At 50.9% G+C, this 18,925-nt stretch overlaps 1 long non-coding RNA gene across 2 annotated transcripts; it reads left to right on the plus strand.

Annotated features, from left to right (window-relative positions):
• The first annotated feature begins 12,823 nt into the window (after positions 1 to 12,823).
• LOC131506849 (uncharacterized) lies at positions 12,824 to 17,492 on the plus strand. Of its 2 annotated transcripts, XR_009259183.1 has the most exons (3): positions 12,824 to 13,092; positions 13,476 to 14,618; positions 15,619 to 17,492. It is a non-coding gene; the product is annotated as an uncharacterized LOC131506849 (long non-coding RNA). The 2 variants fall into 2 exon arrangements; XR_009259182.1 differs by lacking the exon at positions 12,824 to 13,092 and having other exon boundaries at positions 13,099 to 14,618.
• The last annotated feature ends 1,433 nt before the right edge of the window (positions 17,493 to 18,925 follow it).

Below are 18,925 nucleotides of genomic sequence, written 5' to 3' on the forward strand. Positions count from 1 at the left end.
CCGGGAAACTGGACTAGGGCATCTCCAAGGTGAGAGGGGGCGCAGGGAGACCTGGAGTTCTAAGTAATAAACATCCGCCCAGTTGAGACTTGCCAGTCTGGGTCTGGAGGTTCGCATCCCTGGGCCCACACTGGGTTGGAAACTAAGTTGCAGAAACAGTTGGACTTATTATAAGCCTTTATTTAAAAAATAAATGCCGCGTGTCCCTGCTTCCTCGAAGGCGACAGAGAGTCCTCCTCTCCTCCCTACCCTTCCCGAGGATTCCTAGGCCGGCTCCCGGGAGCAGTAGTGGTCGGGAAAGCCGGGATGAAAGGCGGAAAGGAAGGGCGCACGACACTCTGATTCTGCTCTAAATGTCTAGATCCTACCCATTCATACCCCCACGGTATGGGGTATGGAATTTGGCGTGTTCCCATGGGCCTGGGCCAGGAGGGGGGCGAAAAAGAGAAAAGGCAGTAAGGACAAAAACCTAGAGACTTTGGCTTTAATTTAAACGTAAGCAATTTTTTTCCCCTTCAAAATACCCATGCAGCCGCCTCCACCTACTCCCACACCCCCTCCAAGTGAGGGCAGTTTGGAGAGCCTCCATTCGGTTTACAAAAGAGCCTCTAGGGAACCCAGAGAGAGAAGCTAAAAATACCGCAAACGCGAGGCCCAAGTCCGGGAGGAGGTAGCCGCCTCCCCCAGCCCTACCCTGCCCAGGAGGGGACCGGCTGTCAGGTCCCCTTCTTTGAGCCAAGGGCCAGAGCCGGGCTTGGCTGGGCGCCCTCCCTGCAGCCGCCCGGCCAGTTTCGCCTGGTCTTTGCGCCCTGAGCAGGGTATTTTGTAGCCATGCGGGTTGCTCTTAGAGAAGGATTCCAGTCCAATCGCCAGTAAAAATGAGATGTTACACTTTCTGACGCTTTCCATTCCGCCTCCTCTGCAGACTCAGTTTTAAAGACTCACTTTTAAAAAGAAAAGAGGTGAGACCAGTGGATCCCGCTTTACGTCAACAATAATCCGGTCACGCGAGTATTGTCCCCCAATTTGTATAATGATCTATATGGACGCATGCAGTTGTTTCCAGTTTGGGGACACAAGCTAATTTGGGAGAAACCTGTGAACTCCTGTTGCAGCCCTCTTCCGAAATAATAATAATAAAAAAAAAATCTAGCAGTTATTTCCCCCACAGTTCCCCCTAGGTTATCAGGTAAAACCACAAAACTCTTTATATAAAAGCAAAACACACACTAAATTTCAAAACTCCCGCTCGCCCCCTTTATAAGGCAGCTTTTATTTTCACGGCCCATGCTGGATGAAAGTGGTTTATTTTGATTTTTCCCCCCTTGTACCCACACGCCTTGTAAAAAGTTCCTGCGCACTGGCCCGGCCCCCCTCTGATGACCGCAGGGCCTTGCTTCCAGACTGCAGCCCCCGCCACTTGGTTTTTAAGTCCTCGCCTGGAGCCGAGGTGTAATTGTGACCCCGCCCGAGCAGCGAGCCTCCCGGGGGGACGTTTGGCCCGGCCTGCGTTGGGGCCGGGACCTCCCAAGTGGCGGACCTGGGAGCCCAGAGCTGCGCGGTACTCTCCCTCCCTGCCTCCTCCCTCACTCCCTCCCCTGCGGATTTTGCCGGTTTTCTCCCCGGCTCAACAGCTCTCCTGCGCTACAGCGCAGAATGTCTCTTTCCCATTGCTTTTCTGGTTTTGTCTCGCCCGATTCCTCTCTAGCACCTTTTTACCGCTCTCTCCGTCGCCTTCACGCTGAAATCCCAGGCCCAGAGAAGCAAAGCGAGGCTTTGTTGGAATCTGGGGGAGCGAACTAGGAGCCTCTGGCCCCTGGGCGCCGCGGCGGAGTCGCAACAGGGCGCGCTTCTGCGTAACGTCAGCGCGCTGGGTAATTTACCTTCCCTGGGCGTCTGTCAATATGAGTAATTTCCAGCGGGGTCAAAATGCCTTTCTCCGGCAGTCCATCTTGGAGCGCTCTCTTACGCAGCAGACCGGGTTAGTTGTTTTGTTTCCAGCCCTAGGAATAAATACTCCTGGGGGCGTCCCTGCCGGGGCAGCCGGAGAGGAGTAGCGGAATATACACGGTGTCAATTAGACGCAGTTTTGCTTGAACTACGAATTGTGATTAGGTCTAAACGACAGCGACCTGCTTGCTCTTTAGTTCACATTACCTAACTCGTCCTTGATACCAATGCTTTCTTTAGAAACAGGAAATCAAAAAAAGAGAGCAATAATTAATTGTTCCAGTTTTTCTCTGTCGCGTGTAGATCCCATAGAAACATCGTCTCCGCATTTCGGGGTGTGATTTAAACGTAGAATACGCGCGTGTGTCTTGCTAATCTGGCCTAAACAGACAATATATCATCCGGGTGGTGTTTTACAATAATTTCGAAACTTCTACAGCCTTCCAGGTGTGAAATCAGTGCCGTGGATTTAAGTATTCCCTGGGACTCGATACAGGCTAATGATGCTGGTTGCATAACTCCGACTCACTCTTGAGAGATGTGCTGGAAGGAACCAACGTGGCTAGCTAAGCTGAGGCAGGGCAAATCCCAGTCTGCAACATTCTCTCCTGACTGCAACAGGGGCCGCAGACGAGGCGAGCCCTCGCCTTTGAGAGCACGGAGTCGCATCTCTTGGATGTTGAGGGAGGTAAACTTTTCCAGTCCAGGAATGGGGTCCAGCGGGAACCAAAAGTCGTCAGACAACCTCTTTCCCTGCCACCTAGGCTCAGGTACTGAGGCCCCAACTAAAAATCTTCCACGAGTTAAATTTGTAATGAACTTCTGAAAACCACGTTTCTCTCCCCCATCCCACTTCTTGTGGTCTTTAGGCAAGCAAGTACTTGGACTTGGGACAATTAGGCGCTCCGGTGGAACCCAAAAGAAATGTAAGAACTAAAAACAACGAAGAAGAAGCCCTAGGAAGCCTCACGGAGGATGGTTTCTATTCGCCTGTCCCTGAACTCTGCTCTCCTCAGGGGTGGCATACCCCTCCGCCCCAAGACCCTACCTCCCAACCCCCCCCCCCCCGCCCCGCCCGCCCCGCCGCTGGACTCGCACGCGCGCGCGCGCACACACACACACACACACACACACGCACACACGCACACACGCACACACCTCTTGCGCTCTCTTTCCTCTGTTGGTGCATTTATGACCTAGTGAAAGTATATCCTTTAGGGAAAATTCTGTCTATAAAACGTGAAATATGAAGAACCAGTTTGGATATTTCCACTCCGGGCCAGGCCTGATCTTGAAGTTTTTTAGCATGAACACCTTGACTCCTTCTGCTGCTTCCATAATCACTATTATTTTCACTAAATGATAAGAATTGGTTCTAAGCGACCTCTGCCCATTCCACTATGGAAGGAAGAAATGTCTCCAGCCTGAAGATGTATCTTTATTTGGGTAAAGGCATGCCTTAGGGGGGAAAAAAATTTTACTGCCTATCCCTCGTCATCTTTGGAAAGCCCTGGCACCATATGTTCCAACTTCTGGGAACAGCTGGGGAAACCAAGGGCTCTTTCAACTCCCTTCCCTTTCCTTCCTACCCCCTCCTCTTTCCCCAAATGCCACATTTTGGGGTTTCACAAACATTGACCAGTTCTTTCTCCTGGTCCATCTTCTGAAATCTCTCTTGGTTTCTAATAAAAGAATACCTCCTTGGAAATCACGTAGTTAACCACCTGTTTTTGTGGGAAAAGGTGATCTGATTTTGTGTTTCGGGAGGATTTGTTTATCAACACAGGTGGGTAGAGCTAACATTCTTCCCTATTCGTTTTCTATATACCATACCTTGAAATAAGAGTTTTTAAAAGCCCCTTTTGTTTTGCAATTTGACCTTTGCCATGAGATTGGTTTCGGTTGTTTACTAGCAGGGGCTATGCAACAAGAAAAACCGCAGGAGATGTAAACACTAATGTTAGCTGATGAACTGCATCCCCCAGTAGGGTGGAGTGGTTTGTTTGAATATTGTTTAAAGAGCATGGCAGTTTGGACTTCAAGTCTTTATGGCATTCAAGGGCCATCTAAGGACCTGGGGGTGGATTGGGTTGGTTGTGTTAACATCACTAAAGGAATTTATACTCTCCTTTTTTTTTTTCTATTTAGCCTGAAAATATTGTTTCCTGCATAGAATTTGCCTAATAAAAACTTTTGCATCTGGTTAAAGCCTAGGGAAAGGAGCAGACATCCTAGGACAAGGTGTTTAGCCCACCTCAGAAGACTGTCAGGGTGTGCTTGGAGGGGGAGCCACCGAGGGCAGCCATTTCCAGGGAAGGATCTTGTCCTCTTCATCCAAGGGAGGCAAATTGTCCATTTTCAAGTGTCTATTAGGAAATTTCAGTCTTTTTTCGGTTGTGTTCTAGCTTAACCTTTGTACTTAGGACTGAGGGCTCAGCCAGTCCAACAAGTATGTGAAACCTGACTTAATGGGAGGAGCAAATAGCTTTAAACTGACAAATATTCTCATCTGGGAATAGGAGAGGAATATTTGAAGAGATGAGTACTGTGCATTTTGCTCACCTAAAGTTTTATACTTCTGCATACACCTGCACAAAATATTATTTTCTAGTCATATTTCAAGCTTATGACCCATGAAGCAAAACAGCAAGTTTATTGCATGTTTTTCTAGATCTCCTCTAGGTCCTCCTCCCTAATATGTGATATTATGTCTGCATATGTTTAGCATCTAGCATCTCTCACATATGTCCTGATCAGGTTAATTTCTAAGGACTATGCAGTACATTCTCATGGCTCAAAAATACACCAAAAGGCACATGTGAATAGTCTTACTGTCAATATCTGTCCAGGTGCTTCTTCCATTGTACATTTCTTGCATATCTTTCCTGAGCTCCCCAATCCATAGAAAAGCAAATAGGAATATAATCTCTATGGATCTAGAATGATGCAAGTTACTCCGTGTGTATCCGTTTTGCTGATCTGGAGGGCTTGAGATGGGTGGGGTGGGGAGAGATCCCTGGAAGCTTTGAAGAACTTTGTGTTTTTAAGTTTACTTACTTATTTTGAGAGAGGGAGAGGGGGCACACCCAGAGTGGCAGAGAGAGAGGGAGAGAGAATTCCAAGCAGGTCCCTTACTGTGAGCATGACGTGGGGCTGGAACACAAGAGCTGTGAGATCACAGCCTGAGCCAAAATGCAAAGAGTCAGACACTTAACCGACTGAGCCACCCAGGCGCTCCTAGAAGCTTTGAAGAACTTTAAAGAGGCTCGAACCAAATACAATCTGGCCAGGGTGTAAGATGCCTCCTGATTGTAATTAAAAGTATCTGGGAAGGAAAAGACAGGGCACATGCAGAACAAACGATTTCTAAAGCTCCAAACTGGGTTGTTTTTTTCTCTGTGGCTGAGTCCAAAGAATAAAGAAACAGGGAAGAAGGGAAGGAAGAAAAGCAAGCAGAAATAGTGAGGTTATAACATCCTAGAGTTGTGGGGATATGGCTCCTCATCGTTGGAGGAAAACACATCGGAACATGAATTGGAAAGGACTAAATTGTTACGCGTCAAATAAGTAATGAATTCCTTCCCCCTATAAGAGAGGTTTTGCCATGTTCTAGCCTGTAGATATTTTGTATGGATTATAACTAATGGGGAAAGGGACTGGGACGGGCACACATATTATAAAACAGCAGATACATCTGGCAGTGTAATAAGTAAGCAGATGCAGACTTGAGAGACCCCAGGCATTTTGTCCTTTACAATTCAACAAGAGATGATGATAAAGCCAGAGGTGATCGCTCCCAATACAGAGCAGAGATATATATCAGTACAGTGCTCAGAGAGCCTAAGAGGTCTTGCTGGCTGGCAGTGACTGACCTTGACCGTGCTCTATCAAGGAGTCAGATGTGGATGGAGTAAAAAGGACACCCTTTGTAGGAAAAGTACCATGCGTGGGGCCCCCTGCCAGGGATGGAGCCAGTTCTGCTATCTAGGATGTTCTGTGACTTTCTGGTACCTGGCCAGAATTGTGGTTGCTAAATTGGCTCAAGCCTACATGCTCCTCCTCACCAAGCCTTCCATTATCCTTGTAAATGGGGTTGGAAGCCTCTTCAGGTTTTTGATAAACTAGAGTCATTACAGTGTGTGTGTGTGTGTGTGTGTGTGTGTGTGTGTTCAGAGAGAGTGTGGTTAAGTGTATAAATGCTAAAAATTTCTTTTCTTTCACTTTGGGCTTCCCCTGCCTTCTCTCTCTCTCTCTCTCTCTCTCTCTCTCTCTCTCTCTCTCTTTCTCTCTCTCTCTCGTAATGAAACCAGATGCGGTAATAACAAAAAAGCTCACTACTGATTTTCTTTATCTTCTTTGAACAAATTCTTGCCTGTCCCTTGCAGGGACCCACTGCCAGGTTTTACTCTTAGTGACCGTGGTTAACTTTCAGGGGGTTGGCTTTCAGATCACCCACTATGTTCAGCTGATGCCCTGGCAGGACCAAAGGGCATTGGTAGGTGAAAAGGACCCCAAACCCTTTGCCCCCTGAAGTCCTGGAGCCGTTCATCAGGCTGCAAGCCAAAGGCCCACATAACTCTAATTAATGTGTGCATATGTTGGCCAGCCTCTTGGCTGGTTTTATGGGGTTTCACTGGCGTGCTTGAATTGGCAGGGTCAGATGAGGATTGAGGTTCCTAATGAATCATGTGACCACAAGTGGACTTAGACGCTGGCTGTGTTCAGGAGACCTATCCTTGGTGTTCTCTTTCTTCGCTCAGAGGGAAAAGCTGGTTTGGGAGGAAGCAGCCAAAGAGGGTACCGTCAGAAGTTTAAAATGTCCTCTTCGTCTGCACCTTGTCACAGAACCTTCCTGGAATGTACATACGTGTATATCTTCAATAGTTCAGAAGTAAGAAGAAACGTTGTGTCTGAAAAGTATTGAATTTAAGAGTGGAAATCGGCCTTTAGAATTCATTTCTTCTAAGCATTTCTTTCCAGATGAGTAGACTTGGGCTCAAAGATGTTCCTGGTACCTAGCCAGCCTGTGCCCCTAATTGGTGAAACTGGGAGTGGTGAGAGCCTCTCCTCTGGTTTGGTAGTTATTTCCAGGGATCTTTTCTTTAAGATAAAGGCATAAATAAGGAAGAGGCTGCGTTCGGAAAAGTTTTAAGGAAAAAAAAAAAAATGATGCAGAGGGCCAGGCAAGAGCAGAGGTAGCCAGAGAAATGACAGTCTGGGGGATGGGTTACTTGAGCAGGCCTATCTCCATCATTTCCTGAAAGTCTTTACTCCACTCCAAGACAACTGTTAAAGGCTGATGTTTTCACAGCACAGATACTTTTCGTATGTGTGTGTGTTTAAACCAGTCCAGGAAAATAGATCCTTTTCTCTTGGGGAAAGGGAATGGTGTTTTCAAAAGGGAAGCAGCTCTCATCAAAAGCCCTCGTGGATCTGGTGACAACACGGACACGCGCTTCGCCTGGAGCCTGGAAACTGTCAGGCGGCGGAGGTGGGGGTGGGGGACGACTCGCATTGCGAGGTCCCAAGGTGAGCGGGCGGGGGTTGGGGTGGGGTGTGGGGGGGATAGTTCTACGCTGTACCGGGGAGAGCGCGGCCCCAGGCCTTCTCCAGTGCCTTTCTGGAGCTCCGGGCTGGCCGCGTCCCGGGACCCGACAGAGGCGGTGGCTCGGCTAGGGAAGTAGCGCCGATTCGCAGGGAGTCGCAGAGGGAGGAAGGTGGGTAGATCGCTGCGACGACAAAGATGAAATGGGGGAGAAGAGAGCGCGGGAGTGGAGGGACTGAATAGTCACGAAACAGGGCTTCCGGATCTCTACGGGGAGACAGTCCACGCGAAGGGCAGCCCCATCCGCTGTGGGGCCGATAGTGTCTGGGCTGGATGTGCCCCTGTGTGTGTGTGGTGGGGAACCACCGAGGTGGCTCTGAGTTTTGCACAATTTCACGCTTTAAAAAAGGATGGGTTTTTTTTTAAAACAAATTCTTTTGGCGTGAGTGTCGGTGGCATCTGAGGCTGAAGCCTCTCCAGCCTTCGGCTGTGTTTTCTTTCGCCCCGGAAACAGAACTGGACAAAATAGAAAATCAGCCAGGGAAACTAAACAACAGCTTCTCCCCCCCCCCCCCCCCCCCGCCCCAGCCATCCCACAACAGAGCTGGGGAGCAGTATTCTGGCTTCAGCGCTCAGGTTCGAAATCCGAATAAATGCAGCCAGATCTTGGATTACACCCCGGGGACAGCACTTTAATGTAAATGTAAAATATGCTTGTAATAATCACTTGTGAGCCCTGAAGCCGCTCTAGAATCTCTGTTTAATTATGGGGGCAAGCGAAGAGAATTACCAGCTAATTAAACCCAATCCTATTTGTAATTCTCCCTCCGCTGCTGCCGACTTTAAAATGCGAAGTTGCTTTATCAACGTGCTTGCATATGAATTTTTTAACGCACGTGAAGACTAAAGGAGAACAAGGGGACAAGGAGCGGGGGAGAAGGAAAGAAGACAACCGCAGGCTGCTGGGCCCGAGTCAAGGCGGTGTCACGATGAATCTGCCCGGTCGGGCCTCGCTCTCTCGGCGCTCCTGCCCGCGCGAAGTCTGGCGACGGATGAAGCCATTTCCTCTCTTCGCAGAGGTTTCGACCTCCCCTTTCCTGCTAGTGGAGCTTCTCTCCGCTCACGGACGTCGCCTCGGGGAAGGACAGGGGCGCGGAGAAGGCGCCGCGCCCGGAGTCTGTGCGCCCCGCCGCTGCGGCCGGCCCGGGAGCCGGTTCCGGCTGACGCAAGGGAGCGGCGCGGGGAGGAAGTGAGCTCACTGGGGAAGGCAGGAAAAGAAAGGCGGTTTGGCCGGCCGCCGCCAGGCCCGACGCGCAGTGCAGGGGTGCGCGGGCTCGGGGGAGGAGCTGAGAGCTCAGGTCGTGCCGCCGGCGCGGGTGGAGGAGGCCGGGGGCCGAGGCTGGCTTGGCCGCGTGCTGGGGCCGCAGGCATCGACTCCACCTCGGGCCGCGCGTTCCGTCCTTCCCGCTCCCGGGAGGAGGAGCGCGGGGCTCGACTCCGGAGGTTCGGGGGGCAGAAACCTGAGGCTGGAGACTTGCGAGGCCTTTTTTTCAGGCTGACGAGGTCCCCAAGTCCCGGTGCTTCCCCGTTCTCCCGCCGCGCGAGCGTTTGCTTGTCTGTCCTGCCCCCACCCCCCTCTCTCATTGGTGCCCCTCTCAAAATCAGGTCCTGGAACTTTGATTTTGGATTAGAACGTTGAATGATGTGCATGAGAAAACCAGGGTGACCGCGGCCACCGATTCTGGAATAGGCCTTAATACTGGGGAATTGGAATCATATGCTGGGGTCTGTTTCCAAACCTGGTACTATCTGCGGCCAATTGCACCCGTCGCCCAACTGCTCCGGTGCAGTCTGGTCTGCGGAAATGTTCTCAAAAGGGAGGCGGGCTATCTCTCCCGACCCCAGGCGTTTCCAAACTAGCAATGCGCCCCACAAATGCAGTGGTACCTGTCCCAGAGGGAGGCATTCGCACTTCGGCCTCCCGGGCTGTGAGTGCTACTCCAGCCAGACGGCCCCGAGCGCAGAGGCGTCACTTGGTAGCAGAGTTCACGTCTGGAAAAGACCTGGACGACGGTCCAGAGCCCGGTTCCGGGCGAGTTGGGGTGGGGGTTGAGAGGTAGTTCTACGTTGTACCAGGGAGACCCTGGTCCCAGGCCTTCTCTAGTGCTGTCCTTGGAGGCCCCGCTCCCGTCCCAGGGGAAGTCGCTTGGGCACCAACCTAGCCTGGGGGCGCGGCCTGGGGTCTGGCTCCCCCTGTTGCCGTTCAGTGGTTTGGGAGGCCTGGAATTTGGGATTGCCGAGGCCTGGGAGGTGGGAGAGTCTAAACCCCTGTGTGCGCCAGGATGGGGGATTATTGTCAGACGGCGAGGAGGAGTCCTTGTCTTCCGGACGTAGTGTAGGGATGCTTGTCGGGTTTGTGCGCTCTCGATGTGGAATTGGAGCAATTTCCATCAACGAGGACCTTTCCATTTCACCTCCACTCCCACCACCTGCAGAAAGCACCCGCATACTTCTTGTCATTTTTACTCAGTGGATTGATAAGCTGTTTCATAAAATTAATAAAAAATTAGTAAGAAGTCCGTCTTTATCGGTGCATTCGGTAGGGAGGTGGTGAATTTCCGAGAAGCTGCCAGGGGTCTGCCTCCTCAGCCAGGCAGGGAGAGCCAATAAGGCGTTGCCTAGGTTTCTCCCCTATGCTGCCAGCTTGACTCCCGACACACCTTCCGCCTTTTGTAGACTCCACACCACCCCGCTCGTCGGGTCCTTAATCTCTTGTCCACAAGTTCCCCCAGTGGTCTCAGGCCAGTGGCAGCGCCTCCTGGCGCTGCTCGTGAGGCAGCAGGGACTCTGAGCCTTCCAGGCGGGGCAGTGGAGGGGCCTCGCTCCCTGCTTTGGAAACTCTCCATTTTCCCACACTATTTCACATTCATATTCCTTTTCACACCCTGTTAGGCAGTAATAGCACTGAACCTGCTAAATACTTCCATGCACCAAGCCAGCCCTCCGGGGCGACAGCTCCAGATCATCCGCCTTCTCCTAGTGATAGGAATGAATATTGCTCTCTCATCCTGAAGGGCAGTTTGCTTCTTCTCTTCCTTCCTAGATCTACCTCCAAACGTTAGTAAGGTGGTGCCCACGGCGGTTGCCGCTGACTGGGGCCCTCAGGTGTGGCGGGGCGGTTGTGGGGGAAAAAGTAAGATTTGGGGACTGTTTTGGCTTTTGGTAATTGTATAGGGTTAGGGTGGCAGGTTTTTAAAAAAAAACAAGGCCTGCCTGTAGCCCTTAAGCAAGGAGTAGGGCCTGGCTTAGGTAGTAGGCACCACCTCCTTGCCTTTGCTCCTGGACAAGCATTTGGGCATTAAGGGATGTGGAGACAGCAGAGCCCAGGGCTCCCCACTTTCCTTCCTCCTCTAGCAGCCACTCGGCAGTCCTGAGAATCCCAGGCTGCTCTGTAAATCTGGGGAAGGGGTGGGCGCTGGGTAGGGGGAATTAGAGCCCAGCGCCCGGTGGGGCATAATGAGTGTGCCTGCTCTGGAGGAGAGGACAAGGCAGCAAGGCTGGCCTGGGGAAGCCACTGCTCTCTGCACCAAGAGTTGCTTGCCCTTTGGCTGTCAAATGAACTCAGAGTTACTCACGTCCAACCTCTGGCAGGAGCTTTTCAGAGTCTGATTACTGCAGACTGGGCCCCCTTTTGGTGCAGGAGGCCCTCCTCTACGCTTGGGCCTGGGCTCCTAGTTGCTATGGGGATGGGGGGGGGGAGGAGCTGAGAGTCCACCACCACAGCAGAACTCAGGCACTGGCCAAGGGGCTCAATCTAAGTCAGGGAAGTTACGGGTGGTCCTCTGCTGCTCTTCCAGGACCTGGCCTGGGTTCTTCCATCAAGAAAACAGGAGTAGGGGTACCTGACCGGTTCAGTCCATAGAGCAAGCAACTCTTGATCTCAAGGTGGGGAGTTCGATCCGCACCTTGGGTGTAGAGCTTACTTAATTAAAAAAAAAAAAAAAAAAAAAAAAAAAAATATATATATATATATATATATATATATATATATATATTTTAATTTTTTTAACGTTTATTTATTTTTGAGACAGAGAGAGACAGAGCATGAACGGGGGAGGGTCAGAGAGAGGGAGACACAGAATCCGAAACAGGCTCCAGGCTCTGACCCGTCAGCACAGAGCCCGACGCGGGGCTCGAACTCACAGACCGCGAGATCGTGACCCGAGCCGAAGTCGGCCGCCCAACCGACTGAGCCACCCAGGCGCCCCAAAAGATTTTTTTTTAAAGAGACGTAATAAAATCTGCCTGCCCCTACTTCCAGAACATGAGAGGAAGAGCTACTATTAGTGAGAGCCTATTAAGGGTCCAGCATTTTATAGGCTGTGCATTGCTCGATCTTGACAAACCGTAAGAGGAGTATTTCCAAACCTTGTGTACCTGCAAGGACACTGAGGTGCAGAGAGGAGAGACCTGATCAGAGCCATAGGTCTGTGCATCCAAACAAATTTCAGGGATCCTTACTACCATCCTCTTGCTTCTAGCAACGTCCTGAGAGCTGATGACACAGATAGGTCCTGCAGCCTGGGCTGGGTCTCTGGTTGACCTTGAAGAGAGAGATGAGCTGCTTTCCATGTGTCTCTAATATATATTCCTGGAGAGTGATGTAAGTGGTGGGAAATTGGTTCTAAGGACTTGAAGCCTTGGACACCATTTTAAGCTGTAGCACCTTTGTACCTATTCCCCCAAAATATTCATGAGAAGGTCAGTTACCAGGAATCTCTTACTCAGCCAGAAGAGTCCAAAGTCTACCCCACACTTTTCTTTCCCCATCACACGAGGGTTGAGAAGATTTAAACTCAGATTCACTGGACCTGAGTTTCTGTTCATGCCACGAGCATCTGAACTGAGCCCAAATACTCCCCTTCAGCCTGGGGCTTTGAAGCCCGGGGAGACCTAGGAAGGAATTAACATGGTCCTAAACTTCCAAGTGCCGCCTCGGACCTTTCTCCACCTGTCAGGGCCAGGCTTTGTCCAGCGAGCAGAAGAGACCACTTGCCCCTAAATTGGGGGGAGGACTGAGTGTGGGCTCTGGAAACCCATGGTTCAACTCCTAGCAGTGAAACCCTGGGGGTTCCACCACCCAAACATTCTTATTGGCACCCCTACTTCCCAGAACTTGTTCAGTAGTTGCTTCTTGGTGTCATGGACTTCCTTTTCATCCACAGAGAGGCTGTCTGGTGACTGCAAGCCTACACTGGAGAAAATGCCTTAGATTTTGAATTTGAGGCATTTGCAGAAGGAAAGAGGGGACAGACAGAACAGGTAAAGCCAAAAAGCAAGGAGGGAGGGTGTAGAGGTCTGTGTGTGGCCGGGAGCAGTGGGGAGCAATTGTGATTTGAGACTCGCTTAGGGGAATTTTTGTTTCCTCTCCTACACAGGCACAGTCCTAGCCCAGATGTTCTCCATTGTCTTTTTACTTCCCCATTTTCCTTTTCTTTTAGTCTACTGTTGCTGGGCCTGGGCAAGGAGAATTAGGGAGCCAGATGCCCACATTCTTCTCTTTTGGTCAGTACAGCTGCATGGGGCACAGACTCCAGGTGGGCGTTCAGGATGAATTGTTTTAAAGAGTCCCTAAAGCTATACTCACCCTTGTTGAGCTCCCTGTTCCCCTTGGGCATGGATGGGAAATTCAGGGGTATCAGGTGCATTTCCTCATTTTCTGGTTATTCTAAGACCTCTGGGCCCTAACTGCCCCTGGAGCACTGTTCCAAACCTGGAGGCGGCTAAATGAATGATCATTTAATAGAATTAAAAAAAAAAAAAACCCTATCAGGGTATATTAACTCACTTTATAGTCCTTTTGGTAGGAGAGGGAGAGACTATGGTGATTTCCTAAATGCCAGCTAGTTAAGTCCCTCTACCTCCTCCCTCTGGACTTAAGAAAGCCTCCCTGCATCCATGTATTTCTCCTCTATCATAGTTTGCTACATTTTTTGCGGCTGCTCATGGCTGGTGGCACCACACTTGACCTTAGGAACGCCAAGTGGAAGAGCCTGACGATGAGACTGAGACTAGGTCGCCAATTTGAACTGAACTTGGTTTTTCCTCCTCCAACCAGAATGGCATGACTCAGGTATAAAATCTCTCCTCTCAGAGACTCTGGCGGTCTGGAAACTATAAAAAGAAAAAACAAAATCAGTAAATTCAAGAGAGAAATGAAAAGAGCAAGAAAACTGTAGGAAGAGAGGGAAAGAAAAAAGGAAAATACTTGTACACAAAATTGGAAGGGTGTTTGGAACCCCGCCTCAATTTCTAACAACTGAAGCTAAGGCTTGTTGGTCTCCACTGGGTTCCTCCACTGGTCTCTCCAACCCAATTCCCTTGTTCAGGATCTGTGGAGTTCTTTGCCTGGGAAAGGCACATTCACATGGTCTGGTCTATGGCAGGGCTTTACCTACTGGCGGTGGGTAGGGAAAGGTGGTGGTGGCAGCAGAGAGGGAGGTGAGAAAAGCCCTGGGAGGTGTGGCCACGTCAGGTGGAGGCCCCTCCCCCACCCATACGGAGGGGCCCAGCATCCACCACCCCAGGGGAGCCTCTGGGCTCCAGGCCATCCTGGGTGACTTAAGCCAGAGTGATCTTATTACAGTCATTAGTGACCAGAATGATTTCTTATGCCAAGAGCAAAAAGAAATGGATCCAAATGAGAAAACTGGGACAGCTTGGGTTCTGCGAGATGGCTGCGAGCTGGGGATTACACCGATGATAAAGCCCATAGCTGCTTCTTTGGCATCCACTCCATGTCAGGCAAAGTCAAGCACACAGGTAGGCTCTGAGCTCCAGAGTTTGCAGTTGTGCAGGGCTGGAAGGCACTTATGGGTAACAATTAGACTATAATGTGCTTATGGGTTGGCAGAAAATGGGAGACATTCCTGGCGTACTTAAGAAGACTTACTACTCCCACTTCCTTCCCAGCGGTAGGTTTAAGGTAAGTCTCTCCGTTGCTGATGATGACCAACCCTGCCCCCAGAATCCATCAGGAGTTTGGACACATCCACAGCTCCCAGAGAAGATCCCGCTTGACCTCCCTGTCAGAGGCCAGTGCTTAGTGCATTTCTGAGGCCAGGTATACCTGGGTTGGGTCTTAGCTTCTAGACTGGAGCTGGCATCTTGGCCTCAGAGTTTATTTCTGCCTTTGCAAAACTGGGACATTTGCCCATTAAGGGGTTTGGAAGTGCCGTTCCTAGCCCTGATGATCCTCATCATAGTGCATTTGTTTATTCATCTTTAGAGAAAAGATGCAGTTTCTTTCTAGAAGCTCTAGAAATGTGACAAAACTTCCAGCTCCCCTTCCCACGGCGAGGTATGGTTGCTGGGTTGATCACCTCCCTCCCCCCACCGGTTACGAACAGCTCTGCAAAATTCCAAACCCTGACCTCTGCATCTCACCAGTGCAAGTTTGAGAACTTGCCCCCATGTACATTCTCTGACCCTAGTTGGCAAGGTTTGATCTCTGCATTCTTGCTATTGCTCTTCACTTACTTCTATTACCCTCCAGCTGCACTTCAGGGAAGCCCACATTCTACAGACCCAAAGGATGGTCCCTCAAACAGGCCAGAACCTGTGCAAATATCCAGACCTGTGATGCCCATGGAGCACGGCCTCCTACTCACCTGCCTATGGGCCAGTCCGCACATGCATGACTAGGCGTTCTGGGAGTGGGAGGATGTGAGGACTAGCTGGCCACAGGGACTGAGAGGTAACACCTGCATCATCCTTTGCTAGGATCTGGGACTCTCTCAATGCACAATGCTTTCCAGGGAGTCTTGAAGAGCTAGCCGGGCTCCCTTTGCATTTTTTTTTTTTTCCACTAAAGAAAGTAAACATCTTGCATGTGTTTCCATAGTGGTTAGGCACTGATTATGGGAGACCGCCTTGCAGAAACTTGGCTGTTGTGGCCTGAGGACACTGGGACTGAGTAAGGCGCTTGGGACTTTACGTAGGGGAAAAAAAAAGTTTAGTTTGCACCATCTGGGTAAGGTCTGGAACAAACAGTTTGGGTGCCAGAAATGGGGGACACCTGGATTCCCCATCGCAAAAAGGGGAGCCTCTATGTCACCTGGCAGGTGAAAACTGAGGAGGCAACGGATCAGTGAGACCTGGACTGCGCCTGTCCAACCTGAGCAGCTGCCATCTGTCAGGACCCCTTCGAGGGCATGCATTCAGCCAGCACCGCCATTCAATGCAGACCCAGAAAAATCTCTCAAACTCGCAGACTTGGAGAGAGAGGAAGGTAGCCAGGCAACAGAATTGCAGAAAACATCCTCTAGGTCACATGAACTTTATTGTAGATCAGGAAGTTATCTAACAGCTGCCAAAAGTCTTTCTGACTCCAAATGTTGACTGTTTCTCACACCTCACCATTGGGTATGGAGTCTGCTGCCTTGGGGGTTATTCAGATTTCCCATTCCTTCTCAGACTCCATCTACCCCCACCTGCCTGGTTGCATTTGGAGATGATTTCCTTTTTTCCATTCATGAGACCATGTGGCTTCCATACTTACCTGGGCTGGCAGTTTCTCTACTCACCCTCCAAATCTCTTGAGGAGGAAAAGCCCAGTTGAGGAAGGGTCAGAAAAAGGAAGCCAAGCCCGGAAGTGCAAGCATACATTATCATATTCTTCTCAGGGTGCCTTTAGTTCATTCCAGAAAAAAAGTGCAGCACAATAAGTAATTTTAATGGGCGACCTCCCTTTCTTCCGCTAATTCCCAGTCCTGAGCAAGGTTCACGAGCAAGAACCTAGTCTTCTGTGGCCTTGAATGCCCCAAAGGGTCTGGTGGCGATATTGAGCACACAGTGTGGGAGCTGAGACAATAGATCCTGGTTGACAAAACGGTCGCTTCAAAGGAAAAGGGGCAATTATTTGAGAGCAAATGTAAGCAAAGGCGCGCGCGCGCGCACACACACACGTGCGTGTATTCCGTGCCTTTTCAATTAATTCCAGGCTCATATATGAGACTACCTCGAGGATCTGCTCCCATTTCTCAGCCCAGCGCCCCAACACAAGCTGATTCCTCCTGGATAACAAGCACCTTGGCGTCGAGGGAGCCCACTCCAGCTGACGTTTGCAGATATTAGTTACTTCTGCCTCGTAGTGCTCCTTTCTTCACCCTCGACGGTCCAGAGCTGAGCTCACAAGACTGAGGCAGGCCCAGTCCAGATGACCAGGAGCAGAAACCTTCCTGGGCCAAAGCACAGAAAGGTCATCTCAGCGAATTTACTTGGGGTAAAGGGGTGACTTGGGCCGTGTCCGAGTACCTGCGATCATGGGTGGGACCAGGATGCTGAAGCGGCGCTCTTGTGCCCCCCACCCCGCCCCACCCTTCTCGAATCTCTGGGTCAGCGGAGTGTAGATGTTGACGTGCTTGAGCCCTGGGGCCTGACTACGGCTACTTAGAGGGGCCCTACTGTCACCCACCCAAGCGTAGTCATACACCACGGTCATCGCCCTGCTCTGTTGGCGCTAATCTTCTCCTCGGCTATTTGTAATGATCTGTGAGCGCAGAAACCAGCCGCGTGGTGCGCACCCCGGAAGCACTTGCCGAGACCCGGAAGCAGCGGGGCCTCGCCCGCCGCTCCTCTGGCTCGAGAGCCCTCCACGACCCGCCCACCTTGGAGGTACCCCAGTTTGGGAAGCATGGCTCGCGCGAGAGCGGGTCCCGGGTTCACGCCACGATCCTGCCCCGTGGTAGAGAGTTTCCGGTCTATTGGTCTGTCGCTTACGGCGGGCCCAGACCTCCCCGTTCCCCGAGTGGATTTAGGTCCCCCGTTAAGGTCCCCGTTGTGTCCGGCCGTGGGTCGAGGGAGGCACAGAGAAGGAGGAATTTACAATCAGCCCGTAAGTGACTGATCAGCTCCCCAGAGATCGGAGTGTAAATTTACTAGGGATCTTCGGTTGTGATTCACAATTCTGCAAGTAATAAAATGCCCACCCCTCCAATTTCCCGCCCTGTTGGCCTCTCCCCAGCGAGCCACCGTGGGCGCGAACCCGGGGAGTGCGGGAGGCCCCCCGGCGCACCCCGCAGCTCGCGGAGGAGCCGGGCTCGCGGGCGCCGGGCGGGCCCCGTGACCCGCCGTCGTAAGAATGCTTCAGATCCAACCTGGGCTCGTTTCCGTGACGCAGGAAACATCTGGGGAGTTTGCGCCGGGCGTTTGGGAAAGTACTTACTTCCGAACTTGGCGCGAAGATGTTCTAGGACACAGACAGACGCGGGCCTGAACGGGGGATGGGGCCCGGGACGGGTTGGCAACCCGGGCGGCAGTCGGGGTGCACGCGGGGGAGCTAACTGGTGGCGAGCACTTGGGTGAAGGACGAATTAAACACTTAGAGCCGGGTCCGCTCGTTCGGGCCTCATTGTTTTAATGTCTGTAGTACTTAGGCACAGTTTGAGAAAGAATAATGTCTTTACTTTCAGAAAAAACATCAAAGACCAGGGCCTGCTCAATATGGAGCACATATGGTAGTCTCCGAAGGCCTTGCCTGCCAAAACATGTTTCTCAGTATTTTTCGCCTTTCCTTTTTCGATTCCACCCCCCCCCCATCCTTTTTTTCTTTTCTTTTCTTTTTTTTTTTTTTTTTTTCTCCCCAAATGGGAGGGAGCCACGGGCTCAGGTTACTTGGGACGTCTAGCGTTCACAGGAGCAGTTGGCCGCTGCCCGAGGCGATCAATGAGGCCTTTCAGGAACTGAATGTATCCCAGGACGGGAACCTTGAAGATGGGCCGGTTGAAGAAGCCAGGCTGGGGAGGCCGTGACTTGCCCAGGACCCAGAGCCAGCTGTGGCAGAGTGATGCATTGTCAGATTCAGAGGCTATAGGTCACTTTTGGGATTATACCTGAAAAGCACGTTTTCCTGTTACTGCTTCCTTAATTGTTCGGATTACACTGGTTGAATCCCCAGGCCTTAGTACATGGGGCACTTAAATATTTACCGAATGAATACTGAATGAACTAAGTGAAGACAGTAGCCTGCAAACCACTCTTAGACCCTAGTCTAGACAAGACTTAGGTGCAGTGGCTAAAAGTTGGGGCAGTTTGCTCTCGGAATTTCTCCAGATGACATCTCAGAATGTCAGCGTTCATTAAAATGATCTAATTCAACTTCTGAATTTCTCTGAAGATGAACTGAGACCCAGAAAGGTAAAGTTATTTGCTCAGGGCGCACAGCTGGGATGGAACAGGGGAAGTGCCCTCTTTCCCATGCCTAGTGCTCACAGGGCTCACTACCCCCACATTACCCTCAGTGGAAGGACAAGCTGGATAATTTCCTCTTTTAGCTTCTCCCATTAAATGGATCCCTATCATCACCTCTGAAAAATGACATTCGCCTTCAGCGAATTTACGTGTAGCGTTAATATTAAAAGGAGGGGTAAA

Source organism: Neofelis nebulosa, chromosome 3, assembly GCF_028018385.1.
Source record: "Neofelis nebulosa isolate mNeoNeb1 chromosome 3, mNeoNeb1.pri, whole genome shotgun sequence".
In the NCBI taxonomy this organism is placed as follows: Eukaryota; Metazoa; Chordata; class Mammalia; order Carnivora; family Felidae; genus Neofelis; species Neofelis nebulosa.